At 42.6% G+C, this 22,995-nt stretch overlaps 1 pseudogene; it reads right to left on the reverse strand.

Moving 5' to 3' along the window:
- Positions 1–9,184: 9,184 nt before the first annotated feature.
- On the reverse strand, positions 9,185–9,799 carry LOC134361717 (nmrA-like family domain-containing protein 1; annotated as a pseudogene).
- Between the last annotated feature and the right edge of the window lie 13,196 nt (positions 9,800–22,995).

Raw genomic sequence — 22,995 nt, forward strand, 5'->3', positions numbered from 1 at the left:
TTGAAAAGGAAAAGCAGGTCAGGTAAAGTGAGTTGAGTTGTCTTCACCCAGTGGGCAGAACCAGGGCAGAGGGTGATCAAAACTACAGCATAGCCTCAAATTAGCAAGAGTGGCCCAGAAACTACCCCACCCCCACTCTCCAACTTTCAGGCAGATTCTCAAAGGACGAGCAGTCCAGTCAGTACCCCCTAAATTTACTTTAAAAGGCAAAGAGCTGAATCTGGTTCCCAGCAGCCTGGGGCTGGTGGCCTGACCCCAAGTCAGCATGTGAGGAGAATTTAGATGCTTGTCAGAGAGACCTATGTTTTGTAAGCTCCTCCACGTCTAAGCTTTTGAATTTTGTTTCTCTTTTCCTCCTTGCTCTATTAAACAATCTTTATAACAAATTCTCAATAGTCTTGGCTGAAACTAGTGGAAAAGAAAACTTTTGCTTTTCAATATTTGTGCAGAGCTAGATCCGATGACGCAGGCATTAAGCGAAGCCCGGCATGGTGGCTGCGTGACCTGGAAGGATGTGGGGCACACACAGGTGGGGAACGCTGTGAAAACCAAGGTGGGGGCGGGGTGGGGGTGGGGTGGGGGCAGGGAAGGGCACCTGCGAGGGCAGCTGTTTGAGTCGAGCTCCCCCCACTCAGCTTGGCTCTCCACACTGGAAGAGAGAGGGCCTCTTTCTTCCCCACCAGAATTCCAGGAATCACTTTACATGTTAGGAGAGATGAGGCAAGAGCTCACCTGGTGCCCTATGCATGGCGTAGAGAGTCCTCTTGCAGGTTAGGTGGGGAGAGCTGGCCTCTGGGAAAACAGCAAAGGGGGAAAGTTACTCTTTGTCCCGTGTAGCCATGTCTGCCCAGAAACTTTGGCTCCAATGCCCACAGGCCCAAGGCTTCATGCCAACCGTGCATCTTTTGTGTCACCCACCTTGGCCTGTCCTAGCAATGCCCATGTTTCAGCCTTTCCCACACCCCCAACCCTCTCCCAACCCCTGGCTTCCCTATTTTCCATATACAAGGCTCGCTTTCTAGATTTGCAGCCATGTTCTGATAAATTCACCACAGGGTGAGATGAAGTACCTGCTACCCTTTGTGGAAGGTATTTGAATTTTTTGTAGATATGCCTAGTCTAGGAGACAAAATCAAATGCTGAGAATCTCTAGGTCATTTCCTCAGTATTAGGTATTCCCCAGTGGATTTTAGTCAATTCACACAGAGGCTTTAGGACTGTCACATAGGAATGTCACAAAAGTAACAAAAATGGGCTTTCAACTTCAGAAGTGGCCACCACCAGGGGCCAGTAACCAAGGTAACAATCAGAAGCACCCTGAGGACACTGCGGTGGATTCTTCCAGACCCTGACATGAGCTTCTTCGCCTCTTGCTCTCCCCGTCCTGCTTTTCTACTTCTTTTATTTTTCTTTTTCCCTCTTTTTTTTTGATTCCTTCCTGCACTCCATATTCAGTAATTATTTCCCAAAGACAGGTGCACGCCTGTATCCCCCACGGTGTCAGTCCCATGAGGCAGGCAGGGGATCGTGTGCTTTGTTCCCTGCTGTGGCTGCAGTACCTAGAAATCCTAGAAAACCTGGAGCAGTGCCAAGCACACAGGGAGTGCATCTGCTGAACAGACAGATGAGGTTAACCACCTGGGGCACACGGTTGCCACCAGATTTCTCATGCCCACCAGGGTTACAGATCAAAACCTACTGGCCCTCCTGACCTCACAGAGGCATCGACAATGGGTAATTGATTTCTAGATTCTCACCCCTCCTCCAACAACAAACATTCACTGAGATGAAATAAAAATTTCCTCTGTCAGTCTGTATTTTTGGCTACTGTTCACTTCTCAGTCACTGTTAGCCAAGTCAGAGCTTTGGCTCCTGGGATGCTTTGGAGTTGGAAGCAGGCCTTGGGTTCCTGCAGCTTCCTGCATGGGTTTCCAGAGAGAATTTGCACATGGGCAGGAGAGCTGGTATGTTTTCTAGGGTTCTGTTTCCTCTAGCTCCACACCTACTCAGTCTGCAAATACTGCTCAGCAGAAACCCCACCTCTCTGCCCCATCTGTGGCTGCCATAAAGGTCAGGTGAGTCCTGCTGCCCTCCCACCTTCTGTTCCCAAGCTGGGTACCTCCCAGCAGGACCAGGTGCCATGTGGTGCAGGAGGCAGCTCAGCTACCCCAGTTGCACTTTAGATCAGTTCTCCAAACATTCCCTGAACACTGGCTCCTGGGGGGGTGCTTGGTCTAGAACCTGGCCAGATACTCCATCAAGCACTTTCCATGTGTTTTCTCATCTAATCCTCACAAGAACCCTTTGAGGAATGTACTGTTATCAGCCCATTTCACAGATGAGGAAGCTGAGGCTGAGATGGGTTAAATGACTTGCCCCACACCACAAAATTACTAAGTAGGGGAGTCACGACATAAACTCAATCTGCCTGACCCTAAAATTTGTTCTCTTAATATTCACAGACAACTCCAGGTGAGGGCGACAAGAGCTGAGCACAGGTGCTTGGGTTTTGTACTCTCAGGAAGAGTCAACATCATGGGCACCCTTCACCCAACAGACCCCTGACATGTAAACATCTTGCACATGAAAACAGGCTGGCAAACATGCTTTTTGCTTGTGCAGTTTTTGTTATAAGCTTGCAGAGAATCATATGTATTTAGCATAGATGTATGTCTGTGAGGGGTCTTGGGAATCTAAATATAACATGTTTCTAAATTACAAACAACTAACTTACAAGGGGAATTTTGGTCTTTAACCTATTTATTAAATCAGGCACTTCCTGACTTGCCTCTAAAGGAAGAGAAAAGGAACAGGCATTTACCGAATGCTCATTAAGTACTCCTCATTCTACAGAACGATTCTATCTAATCCCCCAGCCCAAGGAGAAACACCCTTCCCTCATTTTCTAGAAGCAAAAATGGAGACTCAGAGGAGTGAATGCACGTGCCCGGGCTGAGTGGCAGAACCAAGATCCAGACCAAATGCCGACCCCAAAGCCTGGATGTTTCCATGGCCCTCTGAGTTGGCTGGCATCTTCCCCACTCTGAGTATGCTGGGGCAGGGCTGAAATAGGGCTATCACTCTCCCAAACTCTCTCCCAGTGAGGACAGTTAATCGTGTGGTCAGGCTGCCCAGCACCGTGCAACCCTGCGTATCCGCGTGTGTGTTTAGTGAGCTGCCCCCAGAATCACAGGGAGTCCCACGTGAAAGACACTTCTGAAGAGAGTCTATGTGAAGGAGACCACTGCAGGCCAGTGACAAAGATTCTGTCCTTGGCCAAACTCTAGCCAGGCTCCCTTAAGCCCTCTTCTTGACTAGCCTCAACCTTGGCCTATATAGACTTAAACAAAACAGTTTCTAACCCTTTGTATCCCTGGGATGACCCTGTCCTCTTAAAGTGCCTGCCTGAGAACACTCAAGGCTGCCAGAAGAATCCACTGCTTGTTCCAGCAACACCTGAAGACGGGGCTCCTGTCTCCCAGCCCCTGTGGGAGGGCAGGAGCCTAACTTCTGTGAGTGCCAGTAAGAAACTCATGTGGGCTACGCATGGATTAACCTCACCTTCCTGCTTTTTGTAATTTTCCACTTCCCTGACCCAGCTGAGCCCCAGACACCTTCTCCCTATTCTCTCACTCTCCCCTTAAAATGCTCAGCCACCTCTGCACAAATTAAAGTTGAGTTCAGTTCACACTGGATTCTTTTCCCTATTGCATTATTGATTAAAACCTATCCTTACCACTAACTAGTGTCTGGCTTTGTTTGTCTTTGAGACCAGAGAGCTGGGGCAGTCAGAGCTTCCCTGCAGTGACTGTCCCCCTCAATACTCCACTGCCAACCCCGGCCCTCGCTGCTGTCCCCACCACCCACATCCTGACACCTGCCCCAGGAACCCTGTACCTCACTTCTGCTTATCCCACCCTCCTGGCTTCTGCCTCTTCTCCAGCCCTTCCTTGATTTCCACCTCTTGTTTCCAGGAGGAAAAGTAGGGTTGCCTGAGTTGGGCTGAGGCATGAAACGGCAAAGTGTTTGGGCCAGCTGTGTGATCCAGGTCACTGAACAAGCCCATCCAAGCCGTACTCCTTCATATCTTACCAATGAGTTTATTAAAGGGATTGGGGAAAGCAGCACACTTTTCAGAGACTAAGAACTGGGTGCTTCAGAGAACAGAGATGTTACTGGGAGTTCTGGCCACCATGCCATGGTGCGGCAGGGTCACGGAAGTTTGGGCAACATCTGCAGGGGTCAGTGCCCACCATCGGAGAAGAGGACTCCAGTTGGGGAGGAAGCAGAGCCACTGAGCTGGTTGTCATCCTTGCAGGAGAGGGCTGGCTTCTTCACTTCTGTCTTAGCTGCCTGCTCTTCATGTATCTGCAGTATACAGAGTATCGACTGGGAGTTCCCATAGGAGTTGAGTGATTTCCAGATACTTGGCATGTCCTCCTGAGCTGTGCACATGATCCAATATACCTAACGCTTTAGAGTTTTCAGAACAAGAGTCAGGTATCTTAGGTTTTGTCACGGCATTATTTTAGTTTGTGGTGAGTGTGTCGAAGGCAGAGCCCAGCATCTGAGCCAAGCTGTTGCTTGTGGATTTGGGCAAGTACTCTGCGTTTCATCTCAAGGTTCATCTGTAATGTGAGACTATTAGAGTTATGACATCTAAAGTATCTTTAAGCTCTAAAATAATATTTAATATTTTCTCAGCACCATGCTGGGCAAACAGTGGTAGCATAAGAAATGAGTTATGGAGAGATTACATCTGAGTCCTAAAGCATTCTGGGACTTTTTCTTCCACTTTATGACCCATGTCCATGTGGTGGTGTATCCAAAAGAAACAGAAAACCAACTCCAAAAGCAGAAGGTGAAGTCATAACCCATCTCAGTAAAATTTTATTAAATTTCACTCATCCCAGAAGCTGCTCTGCTGAAATGTCTCATCTTTTTCCTTTTTCCCTTCCCAAGTTTATGATTTTTATTCTTTTCTGCTTAAGGGAACCGGCTGTCCTTTCTTTGCTAAGCTTTTTCATCTCTGCAGTTCTATGCATTACTACTAAAAGGAGGGAGAAGGGAAGTTTATTGTATACTTGTCTCTGTTGCATGTTTGAATCACTGCTAACAACACCTGCCAAGGAGATACTGTTTTACTTAAAGAGCCAGCAACATAAATCCTTGACCTTTCAAAACAGAGTTCCTGTAGTTTCTCAAGGCATTTCAGATCAGTGCTTTTCGAATGTTAGTGTGCATTAGAATCTCCTGCAGATCCTGTTTGCAGATTTTGATTCAGTAGTCCTGGGGTAGGGCCTAAGATTCTGTATTTCTCACAAATTCCCAAATGATGGCCGATTATACTGGTCCATAGACCTCACTTCGAGTGGCGAGATTTATCTTAGCTCATTTTTTCTTTAATGCCCCTGAAACACTTCAGTGGAGTTATTAAAATCATTTTCATTGTTGTAATTTGCATTTTATAATCAGGCAACTTAAAAAAATCCTGTTTGGGCTGTGATTTCACCTCCTCTTAGCTTTGAAGACAGGGCTGGAGATCTCTGGCCAATGTGTGGTCTGTTGCAAACAGACGTTGTGGGGCCCTACCTAAGACAGACATAAGCATGTTGACAGGAAGACACTATCTGGAACATTTTTGTATGAATCTTTAATGAATCAAGGATCTGGTTACTGTTTAAAAAAATGCCTTGAATGGGTTTGTCAGAAGGTCCAAGGAGCCTCTGTTTAGGAAAGTTCTCAGATGTCACTGTAGCATGAGGAAGGAACAGTATGAATGGCTTTTTCTTTCTTTTCTTTTCTTTTTTTTTTTTCTGTAGAAGAGAAAGGGCAAGAGTCTTGAAGTGGTGGGGAGCCGCTGGGTTGATCTTTCCACTAAATCTGCCAAGTTTTCATTAGCATATCCTGCTCCTTCTAGGTATGAATTGAGAAGGGAAGTTTGAGGATTCAGCCTATGGAAGGGACTATGGGGCCTGGGGACTAGGAGTTTGATATTCAGTGAATAAAAGGACTCAAAAGTTAGTCATCAAACTGCTGGCCAGAGAACATTAGAAAGGGAAAAACAGCAGCCAGCTGCATTCTCAGACTTTATTAGAAATCAAAGCATGCATAGCTGAAGGGACCTCAGTGACCATTTGGCCCTGACACTCCGTTTGCAGCACCCAGGAAGTTGGGTGATTTGCTCAAGGTCACATATTGGTTGGTGCTTTTAGTTGGCTTTTGTACTCATGGTCCTGAGCTCTTTGTAGTTGAACACATCTGTTGTTTCTCACGTTAATTAACTCTAACACAGGATATTAGATATTAAAAAATTGTTCCCAGGAAATAATTCGAATTATTTCTGAAACTATGTATGCAGGGGCCAGGAAAAAAAATCAGCAAAAAAGGCCACAGATATGTCCCCCAGAGCTCAGCTGTGGCACCTGCGGGCAGCTGCACAGTTTGAAGCATGGTAACATTGTGCACACAAGCACAGGTCTCTCCAAGAGAGAACTGATTATTTATCCATGAGCCTCTTTAGTTCCCCACAGCAGCCAACTAAACAGATGATAATATTCCTGTTTTACAGATGAGAAAACTGAGAGTCAGAATAAGTAAATTGCCGCAGGTCAAATGTCAGCTGAACTGGGAGTCAGACCCGGAACTGCCTTCTCCCATGTCCTATGCTCCTTCTACCTCTGCCTGGCCCCCCACCCTGCTGTTTACTCCTTGAGTGTGCCAGGAGCATTGACCAGTGGCTCTGGGAACAGGACCTGGGAAAAGAAGGGGGATTCAGGGGGAAATGGGGCCTGACACTCGGCTAGTGGGAGAGACAAGACAAGGGCAGGACAAGCACTGGGAGAATGTCTTCTTGGTGCCTGACATTCATTGCACAGTTTTTCCTCTCTGCTGTTATTTCTGTGAAGGGATTGTTCAAGGTACTTTCCAGCAACTGTTTTACACTCTTGTTTTGATGAGCTGAAACAGCAGCAGTTATGCGGGTGGTGGGAGCCCCCTTTCTCACTTTTCTTTCCCTATTTTCTTGTCTTGAACTCAGGGGCAATAAGTCACCCATAAGAGAGCCAAAGAGTGTGGCAGATCTGGGCAATACCTGGATGCATGCTAACATGTCTGCACAGTAACTACATGAGGTGTCCTGTCCTTTGACACAATGGATTTGACTGCTTCGGGGGAAAGGCAGATATCCACGATAACCACGATGTCTTCGCTCAGTGCTGACCATCAAACTGGCATTTTGCTTGTTTGCAGGAAGGTAGTCAGCTTGAAAGCAGATTTCTTTTGAGAGATTTTTTTCAATTTTTTTAGTAGGTCAGAAACCAAGTTAGATGACCCAGATCATAGAGCCAGATCATTTTTCCACTAGGTAGAGAAAGTCCCCCAGTCCTTCAGTGACAGCTAAGCCTTCAGGCTGTAGTCCTTAGACAGAAGGATGCTGTGACATGGAAGAGATGGAAAGCCTGCAGCACGCCCCGTCTAGAACTGAGGGGTTGCAGGAGGGAGGGCAAGAGAGACAGACTGAGGAGGACAAACTCTGGGGCTTTGGTTTATTCCCTCTCTCAGGACCAGCTCTTGAGCAGAAAGAGAGAAGCTTTAGAAATAACCAGATCAGTGAAGGGAGCCTGGGAACCGCAGGGTTGGCAGTCCACTTTTCTGGGCAGAGGAAGGGGAAGTTTCAGGTCCCCAGAGAACTGCACCTCAGCACTGCATCCCACGGCACAAGGTAACAGCTCAAAGGTGCTGAGGGCTAGGGGGTGACAGAAAAACCTAAGGCAGGGCTGCTGGATGCCCAGGGCTCACAGGTGGCATACTGGAGTGCCAGAAGTTCCCAAGTGCCACAAGAAGGGAACACAGCCATGCAGAGAATGCCAGCAGCCGACAGAGATCTCAGATCCTTTCAGAAAAACCTTAGTGAATCCAGACATCAGGATGAGAAAGAATGGCCAGGTCCCCAGACTCCAGTGGGGCCCACAGCACATCACCGCAAAAGGCCAGATGAGGCCAGCAATACCTCCAAGGACAACAGTGCAGGAAGTAGCCCAACCCAGCCATTCTGTCGAACAGACTGGTGTGTAAACAGAGGACACAGAATGCACCGAATCGTCTCCTCTGCCACGAGGTTGCTTAAGCCACAGCTCTCCTGCACAGCTGAACAAATGTCACCGGCTCATGCCTGTTGTCTTGGCATAATTATTAACAGTGCTCCCTCTCTCTCTCAGACGTGTCCTGGATGGATCTGATATGAGTGGTTATAAAATAAATATTATAGAATAAGGTGCATGTTGTGATTCCGTGTGATCAGTAGAAAAATCTCACCTACATGTGCAAGGTTCCCTTGTGTCTGTGCGTCTGCAGAGAACACATTTGGAAGGATACCGCTAACAGTGGTTACCTGGGGATGGGGTGGGGACATGGAAAGAGTTGTGTTATTTTTATGTGCATTGCTTGTTATACCTGACACGGTTTAAAAATGAATTTTAAAAGTGTCTGTTTAGGAGGGTGAATTATAATGGTCACTCTCTCCAGAGGAGCCCGAAAGGCATCACCTCGAAGAGGAACAAGGGAGGGCAATAAATTCTGAGCGCCTGCGCATTTCTGCAAAATGGACTGAATGCTTGTCTTAGGCTGGAACCACTTATATTATTGCAAACAGACTAAGTTGACCAGATCACACTAAGCACAGCTGAGTTGGTCTTTCCTATCACTCAGTGGGTGTGGGCTCATGAGGAAAATCAGAATGGTGAGAAAGAAGCAGAGCAAGCATCTCTTGGGTCCATCTGGAGAGGGTGGCCATGCCACAGTTGACTGTGACTGCTAATTTTGAGAGATGGGTTACTCATTTCTTCCGATTGACAGAAATTACACTATTTGTTTGCCAGAGCATGACCTGCTGTATTTCTCATTTCAAGGTTTCACTCCTGGTCCACACTCAGGCCTATAATCAGTGCTTCCCAGTCGATGGCAGTGCAGTGTCACACCACTGTGCAGCTGATGAGTGACAGGGAGGGACTCAGTCCCTCCACTCGGGAGGTCAGGTAGGGCTGGGTGGCTGCAGCCCCTGGGCAGTCAGTCCTTTTTTTTTTCTTTTTTAAGAACAATGGCCTTTACTTAAACAAAAAAGTGTTTTTTCCTTTTTTTGATAACACAAGAAAGGGTAAATGTGACTGCCTCCCGTTCTGCCAGGCTAAGAGTTGGGAGATAGGCAGGGTCGCAGCTGGGCAAAGTCCCTTTCGTGCTGCTCCAGCTACACTGGTCTGGTATCTCGGCCTTGGGGTTGAGCCTCAGGTCAGCACTGATGTTGCTGTTGGTTTCAGAGCACACAAACAGAACGTGTTGTTCAGGTCCCGGGGCCCAGGGAAGCCGAGCTTCTCAAAGCCAGTCCACTGGAGACAAGGGCAGGGTACTCCTCCACGGTCTGTCTACAGGTATTGAGCCCCATGTTTGGGCCACCGTATCCTTCTAGCCTCTCCACCAGGCTGAACGCCACAGGACCCAGATCTGTCACAGCCAAGCCGTCCAGGGGAACATCACCCATGGGCAAGCTCAGCAAGTCATTCTTTCCATCGGGAGCTTTCTGGGGCAGGAAGTAGGAGAGGGGTTCTCAAAACAGCAGAGAAATGCACACCAGTCATGGGAACACGGATGTCCTAGAAATATTCTTCCACCTCCCCTCTGCCATCAAAGTGGCCCGCTGCCAGTCTCCTTTCTATCGGTTTCCTGATGCTGTCCAGGCCACTACAGACCACGTAGGAAGGCCCAGGCACTTGGCCAGATCAGCCTGCCGCTTTCCCTCAAACATCCCCTGCCAGGGATTACCCCACTCCTCCCCTTCCCCTTCTGCTGGCAATAATTCCTATGTCCCCCCAAACCACCACTAATTTCTTGTCCTCCCTGAGAGTTGGAGCAGGAGGAATGCAATCTCCAAAGGCATCTTCTCTGCAGCCCAGGTGGCAGAATCTGCGCAACCAGTCTCGAGGAGCCTCTCCATTGACCCTTGTGGCTGGATAAATGTTTGTCATTTGCTGTGTGTGCCACGGCATTAAAAACGCAGGGAGTCACTCATGAGTGCTATTTCACCACAAATGAAATCGTGTCTAGTGTTACTCTGTATGTTACAGTGTCAATAGAAGCATTATTGCATCAAAATCTAAGAGCATTCTGATTCACATTTTCATGATTTTGTAGCAGCAGGAAGACTTCAGAATCTTCCTCCTTCCCTGAGAGATACTAGCCCACAAAACTAAGAATAAAGGGACAGCCTGGGTCTGTAGAAGTTGGCATTTGGGGAAGCCTTCCAATGACTGACCCTTCTCCAAGGCTCTTCATTTCTCTTTGCAGGAGGTAGATGTATCTGAGATAAGTCACTTAAATTTTAGTATTGGGGGAAGGAAAGGTGAATTAACATTTATGAAGAACCAAAAATATATGCTACATAAATGCCACATGCTAGACTATCCTCTCGATTTAATCTTTCAGCTACTCTACGATATGCTATATTTCATCAATTCTAAAACATATGTTTTTTCCCCCACAATTTGACATCTCTGAAATTAAGGGCACCTTAAAATGAACAGCCTCCTATAATCATTGTTTAATCATGACATACATGATTCTAAGCAGCAGTCATGACACTGTTGTCCTTACCCCAAAATGCCAAAACATAAAGTGCCCGCAGCTAAACTTATAGTGACTTGGAAGAAAGTCCTAGAAGTCATCGTAGAACACATTTTTAAGCCAGGGGAACCAAATGGTTGTGAGGAGGGGGTGGGGAAGAGGTGAGCCAGGGGCATTCAGCAATATTTCTGAAGGAGGAGACAGAAGTTGGCTCATTCTACACAATTTTAAAGTCAGTTTAAGAGCCAGAACCAATGGCTTGGTTTGTCAATGGATTATTTTAAGAAATGTGGCATCATCAATGTTTTTGATAGTGATGTTAAAATTATCCAAAACTTAGAAATAAGGCAAAGGGAAGGGATACCGTTTCAGTAATATTCACATCCCTTAATTGTCTAATGGAATGTAATTTTATTTGATCTGCCATCTACTATTGTGTAAAGGTTCACATTTTGTGAAGCTATATGTCAACTTATAGATTTTTGTCTGGTAGAAGCAAATGATGTTTGTGTAACAGAAAAGACAACTTCAAAGATATGTTTTATTTCCCTGTGGGACATTAGTCAGTTTTGTTTCTAACCTAGCAACCTTATTCCAACAATTTTTTTTCAATGCCCATATAATCCCATTTCTCTACTTCTTCTCTGAACCAGCTTTACCATCCTGCTGGTTCCCTCATTAATATTTGACATGTGTTCCTCCTAGATGTACATGACAGTCTTGTTTTATACCTCTTTGAAAAGCATACACATCAACAACTAAGTGGAAAGTGATTCAAAACACTGAGACTCTGAATGTGAGGAAGTTTTAGAAACGCCTTAGCCAATTTATTCTACGTTTACCTTCTTTTTAGGTTTGCAAAAAAAGTGATTATATAATGAAAAACAGAATTAACTCCAAAACAGAACTTTCAGCCAATTTAAAATAAAAATTCTAACAGTTGTATTATAATTTAGTTGTCAGTGGTACACAAGCAAGTCAAAGACATGCAAATCCAACGGAAGCAGAAGAGGAAGTTAACTACAGTCTTAGAAGGGATTGAGGAGGAAAAACTAATCAAATACTTCAAGCCTAGAGATGTGGACCACGAGACAGACCATTTGAAGGGAATGGATTTACTGGAAGGGTCACTATAAATCAGTCTCATGTTCATCAGTACTATGGTCCCATTGGGCTGAGGAGTAACCTTCGAGCCTCAAGAGAGGAAACGCAGCAAATGTGGGCTGAGTTGATATAACACTTTCTTTACAGGGGAACCATCTTTTAACACCAGGAAGACTTGGATTAATATGTAAATCAAACTGCAGTTTTACTATTATTGTGTTATATTTCAGAATAATCTGTATTTATTTGGAATTGAATATTTGGGCGTATTCAAAAAGCTTATAAAAACACTCATATTATATTTTAATTTTATTTTTTCATGAACTTTTTGAAGTATACTTGTACTTATAGCGTTAAACATAACTTGCTCTAGTGAAGGATCTAACCAATGTGTCTTATGATTCCAATTTTTTTAATGATTCCAAATGTTTTTGAGTCATTTACACTTAGGACATCAAATTGAAAGAAATGAGATCTTTTTTCTTTGAAAACAGCATTTTGTCATTTCAGCAACTTAACAAACTGCCTTATTTTTATGTTTATTTTATATTATTTTAAAGAGTTATCTAAGTACTTAGGAAGCCTTTTCAGTCATATATGCTTAAAAAGAACTCTAAATATAGTAAATTTATAAATGAAATGTCAATATTCGATGGGCTCCTGTAACAAACTTAATTAGCCTCCCTAAATATTTTAAATATATTTTCCATTTTTTATATTCAAGTTTCTTTCTAAGTATTTCAATTTCTGATTGACACTTTCCCAAATAGTAAAAACAATTGTTGAGAATGTACTTTACTAATAAATAAAATAATAAGGCTTAGCAATTGAACTTAAAAACTTAAGGAAGAAAGCTAATTTTTTTAATTTTGTAACTTCAGTCAGAATATTATTTTTGAAAACCAAATAGCTCCTGAATAATCTGTTAACCTAAATAACAAACAAAGAGGGAGACCCTCTAAAAGAAAATGATGTTCATTGGTCATTGCAATGGGAATACATGTGTCATAGCAAACTAAGTGCCTATTCAGGGAGATAAAGGAAGACAAAGGTTTTCTAAGGAAAAATGAGGATTACATAATTGTTTTGAGATAATTATCTTTGCCATCAGAATCAGTAACAAGGGTGGTGCCAGTCTGAGGTTGGATAGGCAGTTGCTGGGCAGACATCCTAGCAGAAGTATTTTTTGTGTAAGATTGCGATGGCTTTAGTGCAAGGTCGTGTGGGGTTTTTTTCAGTCTTTTGCAATAGTTCTTGTTATCAGGCATTTGTGCAATGAGACCTCTCCCTTCGTGGCCTTCCCAGCTCTATTTGTTAGGATTTTTGTCACAAGTGATTCCATTTTGATTCTGACAACTTCCACAATTTCTTTCTACACAACAGGACCCTTCCTAAATCCACACTGACATCCACAATCACTTTGGAGCAGAGCAAGAAGACAGGCTAGTTCATCATCACTTCATCTTTCAGAACCCCAGTCAGTAAGACAAGTATGTCCTCAGTAAGGACTAGCAGGTCCTCAGTAGTGAGAGCTATTATGTTTAGCATCTCTACTTCCTTCTTTCTTTATGATCTTATTTTCCTTTCAGTCTTAAAGATTCAAACAGTTGGTGTCAGCATTGCTCAAAGTACAAACACACTCTCAGGGTCAAGCCGTAAATTGTTTCAGTAAATCCTTTGACAAATCACCCAGAAAAGCTTTTGATGTTTGTTTTGCTTTGCAAAGGCAAAGCAAATAGTTATTCAGATCTCAGAAGCCAGTGTGCAGGTTTCACCAGTTCTCCCACCTGACCTGGGCAAGTCTTCAGATCTCTGAGAAACACTGGGAAACAGCTTCTCTGAGCTTTTCCATGCAAGAGTCCCTTATTATTAAACAAACAGGGGACTTTGAATTCTTCATCCCCTTCACAATGAGTAAGTACTTTATCCAGGTATAAAAGCAAGACAGGCGGAAAGGTATTTAAATATAATAGGGGAAAAATGAACAAGGAAAAAAAGGGGTTCAACTCACAGGCTCAGAAGATCTAGAATCATTCCAGACACTTGGCCTTTGCCTCCAGCACCAGAAATGCTTCTTCCTTGTTATTCTTTCTTTTGAACTTCCTCTTTTTTATTCCCAAACTCATGCAGTGATTTGGATTTGTTTAGTTGTTTATTTTAATTTTTTAAAACCACAGCTGCCTAGTGCTTAAGACCTTGATGATTTTCCATCTGGGATAATTTTTCCCCCTCCCCTTAGCTTGCTGATCTTTCCTACCCTCCGCCACATGGAAGGGCATGAATTTACTCAAGTTCCAGTGCTGCTGGGGGTGGCCAGTTAGAAATAAACAGCATTGTCACTTGTAAATGCAAAAATCTCTTTCTCTCCTCGTTCACCACCCACCCCCTTTTCCTGTTCTCTCTCATTTCTTTCTGTTTCTTTTCCATAACATTAAATCTATTCTGTAAAAGGGGTTCTTTTGGACTAAGTCTACCACTTAATTTTCTAATGTTCATTCTTGACTTACATAGGGGACACTTGCCATTCTATGTGACATTTCTCATGATTTGATGAATAGAAGCCAATTGCTTGATAAGTCCCAGGAAAAGGTATTAATAACTAGCCTTGATCTCAGAAGGTGGTGTGGGGCCTTGCGCTCCATATGAAAATGAAGAGCTGAGCCTTGGGTGCACATTGCTCTTCAGCAAACCAGAGGTGCCCTGTGCAGTTGTGGGTTTGCACTCTCTAGTCTGGAAAGAACTTCCAGCAGGAGGAGGACACTGTTTGGGGCCTGACCAAGTCATATTCAAGCAGTTAGAAGGAGAAGACCACGCCTTCCCCAGACTAGTGATAACCAGTGAAAGATCAGGCTCCCTGGGGACAGCCGCGCTGACTCCAGCTTGAACCTGGATTTACAACTCCAAAGCGTCCAGAAAGAGGAGAGATGGAGACGGGATTCACCTACAACAGTATCATTAGGACTTCATCCTTGACCCAGCCGCCCATCGGGTTTTCCTCTTCCTTAATTTCTCTGGCCCTCAGTTATTCCATTTTTTCACAGGGATCATTATTTTACTCGTCAATATTGTTGACTCTGGTATTACTGAACCTTCAAAAAGGCTTTTGGCTAGCATGCACGGATTTTGAAATCTGACATCTCTGCTTTGGACCCATGGGTTGACAGGTATTGAATGATGTACGCACTGTTTGGTAATCTGCTTTTTTCCCCTGACAATTGTTGTGAACATTTCCTGTTATTTAGTAGACTTCTAAATATTATTTTGATGGTTGTGTTGTAACCCATCATGAGATCTACCATAATTTTTTCAAACTAATTCCTTGCTGTTGGACAATTAGACTATTTCCAAGTTTTTACTACACCAAATAATACCTTGGTAAGTATTAGTGTAGCAAAATTTGCAACCTTTCTTTTAAATATTTTTAAATTACACATGTTATAAATGAGCATATGTTCTTGGTAAAAACTTACTTAAAATATAGCAGATGAGACTAAAGTCCTCGTCAACCAGTTTCTGTCTAGTCACTGTCACTGTCATAAAGATAATTACTGTAATTGGTTAATGTGTATCCTTTTTAATGCATATACATACATTTTCAGGTATCTAAATAAAATATATATTCTGAAAAGTTTTTATTTGTGAGGCTGGGAGTGGTGCACAGATTTTAACATGCTATGCATTCATTTGGTAGCATAGCTTGGAGACGTTTCCATGTCAGCTCATGAAGATCCTTCTCTACAACTGCTATGTGGGATTCCATAATAAAGAGAAACCACTGTTTATTGAGCTATTTCCCTATTGCTGGGTACTTGTGCTGTTTTTAGTTTCTTTGTTAAGACTAACAATGCTGCATAAATCCCCTCATGCACATGTGCAAATGTTTCTTTGAAGAGATTCAAAGAAGTAGAATTATTGGGTTGCAGAAGAGGCACATGATGCTGCCAAATTGCCCATCAAAGTGGCTGCACAGTAACACTCCCTCCAGAGAGCAAATGAGGGTCCATGTGTCACCACAACCTCACCCATGCTTTATATGATCAAACTTTTGATTTCTGTCATTCTGATTAAACAGGGTATTGTGTTTTATTTGCATTTTCTTGATTTCTAGTGAGGTGAAAGATCTTTTCAAGTTTATTAGTCATACATTCTTAACCATCTCCTTACATCACATTCCTGAAAGTTCTGTTACTGGGTCAAAGGATACGCAATATGTGTGTGTGCATCTATCTATCTATCTGTCTTTCTGTCTGTCTACCTACCTATCTAATCTACCCGTCTCTTTAAAGATTATGTATTTTTTTCCAAAATGCCCTTCTCTAATGATCGAACCAGTTCATACTGTCACTACAGAGCATATAAGCTCTATTTTGTAATACTTTCTACAGCACTTTTACATTCGCTTTTCATTTTCTTGTGTGTGCATGTGTGTTTTTTTAAACAATTCGGTAGGTAAATACAGCATCTTGTTTATTTTACATTTCTTTCCTTAAGAGTAAGACTGACTATTTTCTTATCATTTTTTGGCAGTCTTTTTGGTTGTTGTTGCTAAAGGCTTATTTCTTTATTTCTTCCATTTTTATGTGTGGTTGTTCATCTTTATTTTTGTGTGGATTCATAAGAATTTTCATGTGCCTTAAGAATGTTCATCCACATTTGAGGGTTCAATAAGGCCCAGACAGTCCAATGAATGATTCTTCACAGGGAGGTGACAGGATGCCATGGAAGGGGCACCTGGGAAAATCTACTTTGGGGACCAGAGTCCCTCAAACAAATATAACTTTATAAGAGGACTGTCCTTCTTTGGTCTCCATACTGACTGTTAATTTTTAAAGCTGACTGATAGAGCATCATGATAAAGGCAGCAGATTTTGAATGTTGGAATGTGATTAGACTCAAGGTGTTCACTACTAAAGCATCAGTAGGTGAATTATGCCAGGTCATCACAGGTACCAATGCCTGGCCACTCTACGTAGGAGCCAGGACTACGCCAGCTTACAGGCAGCAGCAGGGCTTGGAGACCCAGGAGAGGCCCTGGCACTAGCTCTGCTGTCCCACCAGCTGGAATGAGAGCTGCACACCTCCCACGGGAGCAGAAATGGCAGCCATTTCCTTCCTCTTTTGGCCAGGGATGTCCCTTTCTCCCCATTAGAAACAGTTTGCCTTGGTTTTACCAATTTCTGGAAAGTCTGTGTTTTCTAGGTAAAAGCTCACTCACTAGGAAGGAAAAGAACCTATCCTTAGTTTTATACCTCTAGGGGTAGAAACTAGTTGGTGATGAAATAGACACACATAATGGACATGGTGTGTATACTAAACTTCAGGTGAACTAGCAAGAGTGTTTGACAGCACAGATTCTAGCCCAAGATCATTCACAGCAGGTCTAAATTCCAGCTCCACCCTTCGCTGTGCATCTTTGACATAGGCTCAACTTTCTAAATTTCAACTTCTTATCCGTAAAATGGCAATGATATTATCACCTACTTCTAAGAAGCTGTGAGAATTAACTGAATTAGTCCACTGATGGATCCTGACACAGCAAGCATTTTGTGCATAATATGTCTCATTGTTATTTCTCCATCTATTCTCAGAATAGAGGCTGATTCCTATGTGTGGATTACACTTTTCAAAGTAGTTGGGAGGGACATATTAGGTCATATAAATTTCTTCTGAAACACTGTGGTTATACAAGAGTCCAGTATGGTTAAAAGGATTTTGTTTGTTTGTCCTGGATATGACATGAGGTTTTTTTTTTAAATCTCACTTCAGTTGAGGAATCTGGCAACCATGGATTACCCAACAACAGTTACTATGGCTGCAAGCAGGAAACAGGAAACAAGCCTCCCAGCAGTGTTTATTGAAGAAAAGAAAATCAATAGCGCCCGTAGTTAACTAGGAACTGTTCTTAAGTATTTGCAGACTACAAGACGGGAAAGACTGAAAAATGCATAGAAAAACACAACCATGCCCTTTCCAAGGAAATCACAGAGCATAACTCAGCACACTGAGAGAAACTAGCCATCCACGATTTCATCATGGTTGCCCTGCCCAGAGAAATAGGCAAAGGTCAGGCTGGCCAGTTAGCTCACTTCATTAGAACGTGGTGCTGGTAACACAAACGTCAAGGGTTCAGATTCCCTTACTGGCCAGCCACCAAAAATATATATATTATATATACATATATATGTAGCAAAGGTCTCCTGTCTTCAACATTGCAGGTGATTTCCTGTCATAATGTTGTGTTTACGTTCTCAGCATTTTAGGGACAATTTTTCTCCTGAAGTCAAGATAGATGGATGATTCAAACTGAGATTTCTGGATTAACTGAAAGAATGGTGGAAATGTGGGGAAGAATTCATGACGCCTCTGATGACTCCTTAACCTGTACAGGGTTGCTTTCATTGGTAGATGGTTATCACATTAGTCAGGAATCTCCAGAGAGACAGAATCAATAGGATATGCTATAAATATATGAGAGGGGTTTTATTAGGGGAATTAGCTCACGCAATTGTGAAGAGAAGTCCCACAATAGGATGTCTGCAAACTGGCTGCTGGTAGAGTGGCTCAGTCCAAGTTTGAAGGCCTCAAAACCAGGCAAGCCAAGGGTGTCCTTGGTATAAGTGCTGGAACCCAAAAAACTGAAGAGTCTCAAGCTCTGATGTCCACAGACAGGAGAGAAGAGTCTATCCCAGCTCCAGTGGACAGAGAGAGAGATCTGCCTTTTTCTTTCGTTTTTTGTTCTCTCTGGGCCCCCAGCAGATTGCATGGTTCCCAGCCATACTAAGGGCAGAACTTTCCCATCCAGTCCACTAAGGCTTTATTCTAATCTCTTCTGGAAACACTCTCATGGGCACACCTAAAAAGATAGCTTTACCAGGTTTCTCAGCATCCCTTAATCTAATCAAGTTGACATCTGGAACTAACCTTCAGAGTTACGATCTGTAAAATGGGGCTATTGACATTCATTAAAAGAAAATGAGCTTTAGTTGGGCAGACTTGGCTTTGAATTCTGCCTCTACCCCTTAGAGACTGAGTGACATCTTAGTTATTTAACATCTCTGAGCCTCAAATTTCTCATCTGTAAACTGAAATATAACACTTAGGTTGAATATAATCCTTACATTACAGGATTGTTGTGAGGATTAAAGATAACGTATAGAAAACGGTGACTATAGTATGTGGTATAGAGTCCGGATAGTGCCCCCCACCCATGTTGTTCTAATCATGCCTTTTCATTTTCTGTATTTTCTGATGTTTTGATATATAGGGCCTTGATGATCTTGGAGAGACTATCAGGAACCGGCTAGGGCTTGCCAATTCCTAGAGATAGTCAAGGACCCACCTGCAAGTGTGCCTATCATATGCAAACCAGCCAACTCAATGCCCATTACCTCCCCCACCCCACTCCCTCCTTTATCCAGCCCTCACATGCACATTGGTCTCCCCCTGCGCTAATCACCTGAGGACCAGACACTAAACAACTAGGGATAGCCTTGATGCCCCAGAGCCCACTAAAGTGATTTAAGCTAGCCAGTACTGACTGCTTACCCTGCCTTCCCTTTCCCCACAGAAACAACAGTAAAGGCTCTTGCCCATGTTTTCTTCTCACTCCCTCTGCCTCCTGACTGATCCTGGTGTGGCCCTGCATAGCATGGTGTGACCCTTCCTCTTGAGAATTGTGAGTAACAAACTGTTTTTAATGGCAGTCATCTCGTGATCTGTTGCCCTCACCACACCTTAATAGTAATAAAGCCTACTGTCTTACTGCATTTGAGCTGCTATAACAAGAATACCATAGGCTGGGTGGCTTAAACAACAAACATTTGTTTCTCACTGTTCTGGAGGCTGGGGAGTCCAAGGTCAAGGTACCAGCAGATTTGGTATCTGATGAGAGCCTGCTTCCTGGCTCATAGACAACTGTCTTCTCACTTTGTCCTCACATGGCTGAAAGGATCTAGAAAGTTCCTTGTGGTCTCTTTTATAAGGGCACTAATCCCATTCATTAAGTCTCTACCCTCATGACCTAATCAGCTTTCAAAAGCCTCCCCTCCTACTTCATTAAATTGGGGGTTAGAATTTCAATATATGAATTGGTGTGGGTAGGGGGGGACACAAACATTCAGTTCATAATGCCTACATTTTAAAACATATGTCCTAATCTATGGAACCGTGAATGTAACTTTGTATGGCAAAAGGGACTCCACAGGTATGAAGAAGTCATGAGTCTTGAGACAGGGAGATTATCCCAGATTATCCAGGTGGGCCTGGTATAATCATAAGGATCCTTTTAAGAGGGAAGCAAGAGGTCAGAGTGAGAGCAGAAGAAGGAAATGTGGTCACATAAGCAGAAATTAGAGTGAAGCAGCTAACAGCTAAGGAATGCTGACAGCTTCTAGAAACCAGAAGAGTCAAGGAATGAATTCTCCTCTGGAGCCTCCAGAAGGAATCAACCCTGCCAACACCTTAACTATAGCCCTGTAAGACCCATTTCTAACACTATGACCTCCAAAACTATAAAATAATGAATTTACTAAGTCTGTGGTAATTTCTTACAGGAGCAACAGGAAGCTAATATAACTTTTTACTAATCATGGTTATTTTCACTATCAAGCACAATAATATTCAGAATGTAGAAACATTTTTGAAAGTGTCATACAGAGGTTATTATCATTAATGTTGCTATTTAGTCCTACTTGCATTTAAATCAAGTCTACTACTTTCAAACTTTGTATTTTAACATTTTATGATTGTATCCTGTGGATATACCAATACTTATAAAGCAAATGTATTTCACAGGGCCTCCAAAGCCCTGGCAGTTTCAGGTTTAGCCTAACTTCTTAAAAGTACATATAGAAATGTTAACCTTGCAAAAGAAAGGAAACTTCCCTCAGGCTAGGGTCTCTGATGTGGATGGAGAGTTGTGGCACAGCAAGGTTGCTGGCTCAAGGACAGAAAAGTTACTGATTGATATGTAAAGATACTGGGAAATTGCTGTAGGGAAAAACAGTGTTTGCTAAGATTAAGCTTTTGTTGGTGGATCTTCTGAACCTTTTGCAAATTGCATTATGGAATGTCACCTTGCTTGTTTCACTGAATGTTAGCCTCTACTCTTAAACTATAATCGGCCATAACCCCACCTATGTTCTTTTCCTGTAACTTCCTGGTCTGGAGAATAAATGCGGGGCAAGAACCCCAGTTCATGGTTAATTTTCCAAAAGGAAGGAATGCCTCTCTCTCGAGGGTTCTGGGAGATTAACCCCTTCAGAGTCTCTCACTGCTCAGAAGAAATGGGCTTTGAGTAATCCTTTTTGTGGCTCTGTCACCCAGGGGAAGAGAGGTGACAAGTCCATGTGTAGCAAAGCAACAGTATCCATGGATAGCAAAACTATAATTCCATTCTTTTTATCATTTCCAAGAAGATGTATGTCTTAAGAGACAGTCTAGTACAGTCCTTGCCCCACAGGGATATAGACCACTAGCCTCTCACCACTCATGGCTTTGTGTCACATAAGACACCCTAACTATATGATCTCAATCCTTTCCCTAAGGATAAATAGAATAATGAGGAGGGAAAATAATATACCCAAGCAGACAGTTGCACAGTCTGCCAGGAGTCTCCCAATATTCGTTATCTCCACATTCTATAAAGATTTTTACCTGGGCACATGGTCACCCAAATATGGACTACATTTCTCAGACTGCCTTGCACGTAGGTGTGGTCAGTTGACTAAGTTCTGGCCAATGAAATAGAAATAGAATTGATCTATGTAATTTCAAGGAAATGTCCTTAAAAGGAAGTGCTATATCCTGTTCTTTTTCTTACGTCATTCCTGCTGGCTGAATTGCAGATGTGATAGTTACCTCTACTCACAACAGAAGCCAAATGTTGAAGATGGCAAAGCAACAAAATAGAAAAATTTGATTTCTTGATAATTGTGGAGTCCACATACCAGCAGTCCTGAATTACTTATGTTCATGTGAAAATAAATCTTTTCCCTGCTAGAGTAGCTGCTTTTATGTATTTGGAGATGGAAGGGAACAAGTCATTTGTAGTCAAACCAAATTGTTACAATTGCAGGACTTATTACAGGACTTCTTACACAGCTTCCTAGAAAAACAGAACTCCTGGAGGAAGTACATAACATTTTTATCAAAAAGAGAAGAGAAAGAGCATAAAAGAGGTCTAATTCATCCATAAATAAAATCATGATTTTCAAATATTAAGATGGGGTTACATAAATTGAAGTCGATGATGGTGAGAATTGAGACATCCTTAGTAGTTATAAAGATCAAGTAGAGAAAGATATGAAAACTTAGAGGAAAAATTCAAAGACTGAGGAACACTAAGGAAAAAGTTAGCCTTGGTGGATAGACCCAGGAGAGCAAATATGTGACTATAGATCTACAGTCTCTTATCAGAAACTAGTGAAATCAGAAGAGTTTTGGAATTTAGGTTTCTTCAGCTTTTAGAAATAATACTGTATATTGTATATATTACATACTGTATATATACTATATAACATCCCCAGGAGAATATAGAAAACATCCTTAAATTAAACATTTTAGCTTTTCAGCAGCAAAACATGAATATACACACTAATTTTTTAATGGCTAAAAATAGCTTCACATCAGTTATGTTTTTCCACCAAATGCGTTTGTTGGAAACTAATTATTTTTAAAGCATAACAAAATAAAAACAAAAAGCAAAAAAACTTCAGATAAAGGATTGTGAGTCTGTACTAGGATTTTTAGTAGAAGGAAGAGGGTGTACTTGGAGGAGAGGTATGATTTAAAAAGTAGAGGGAGGGCCAGCCCCATGGCTCACTTGGGAGAGTGCGGCTCTGGTAGCACCGAGACCGCGGGTTCGGATCCTATATTGGGATGGCCGGTGCGCTCACTGGCTGAGCGTGGTGCAGACCACACCAAGCCGAGGGTTGCGATTCCCTTACTGGTCAATAAATAAATAAATAAATAAATAAAGTAGAGGGAAATTATACCTGGTTTGAAGAAAAGCTGAATCTATAGTTTCAAAATGTTTAGTATATTCCAGGTTGGTATGATCATATCTTAGCTTTAAAAAATTTCTGAATTCCAAGGACAAAAAAAATATTAAAAACTTCTCAACATTTAGAACAAGTTACACACACAGGGAAAAATTAGCTGATATTTGACTCCTTTTCTATAATACTAAGAATCAGAAAAAATGCTAGGAAACACAGAATGCTGAAAGAAAATGACTGTAACCCAAGAATCTCTTATGCAGCCAAGATACCATTCTCT

The sequence above is a fragment of the Cynocephalus volans genome, chromosome 13 (assembly GCF_027409185.1).
Source record: "Cynocephalus volans isolate mCynVol1 chromosome 13, mCynVol1.pri, whole genome shotgun sequence".
In the NCBI taxonomy this organism is placed as follows: Eukaryota; Metazoa; Chordata; class Mammalia; order Dermoptera; family Cynocephalidae; genus Cynocephalus; species Cynocephalus volans.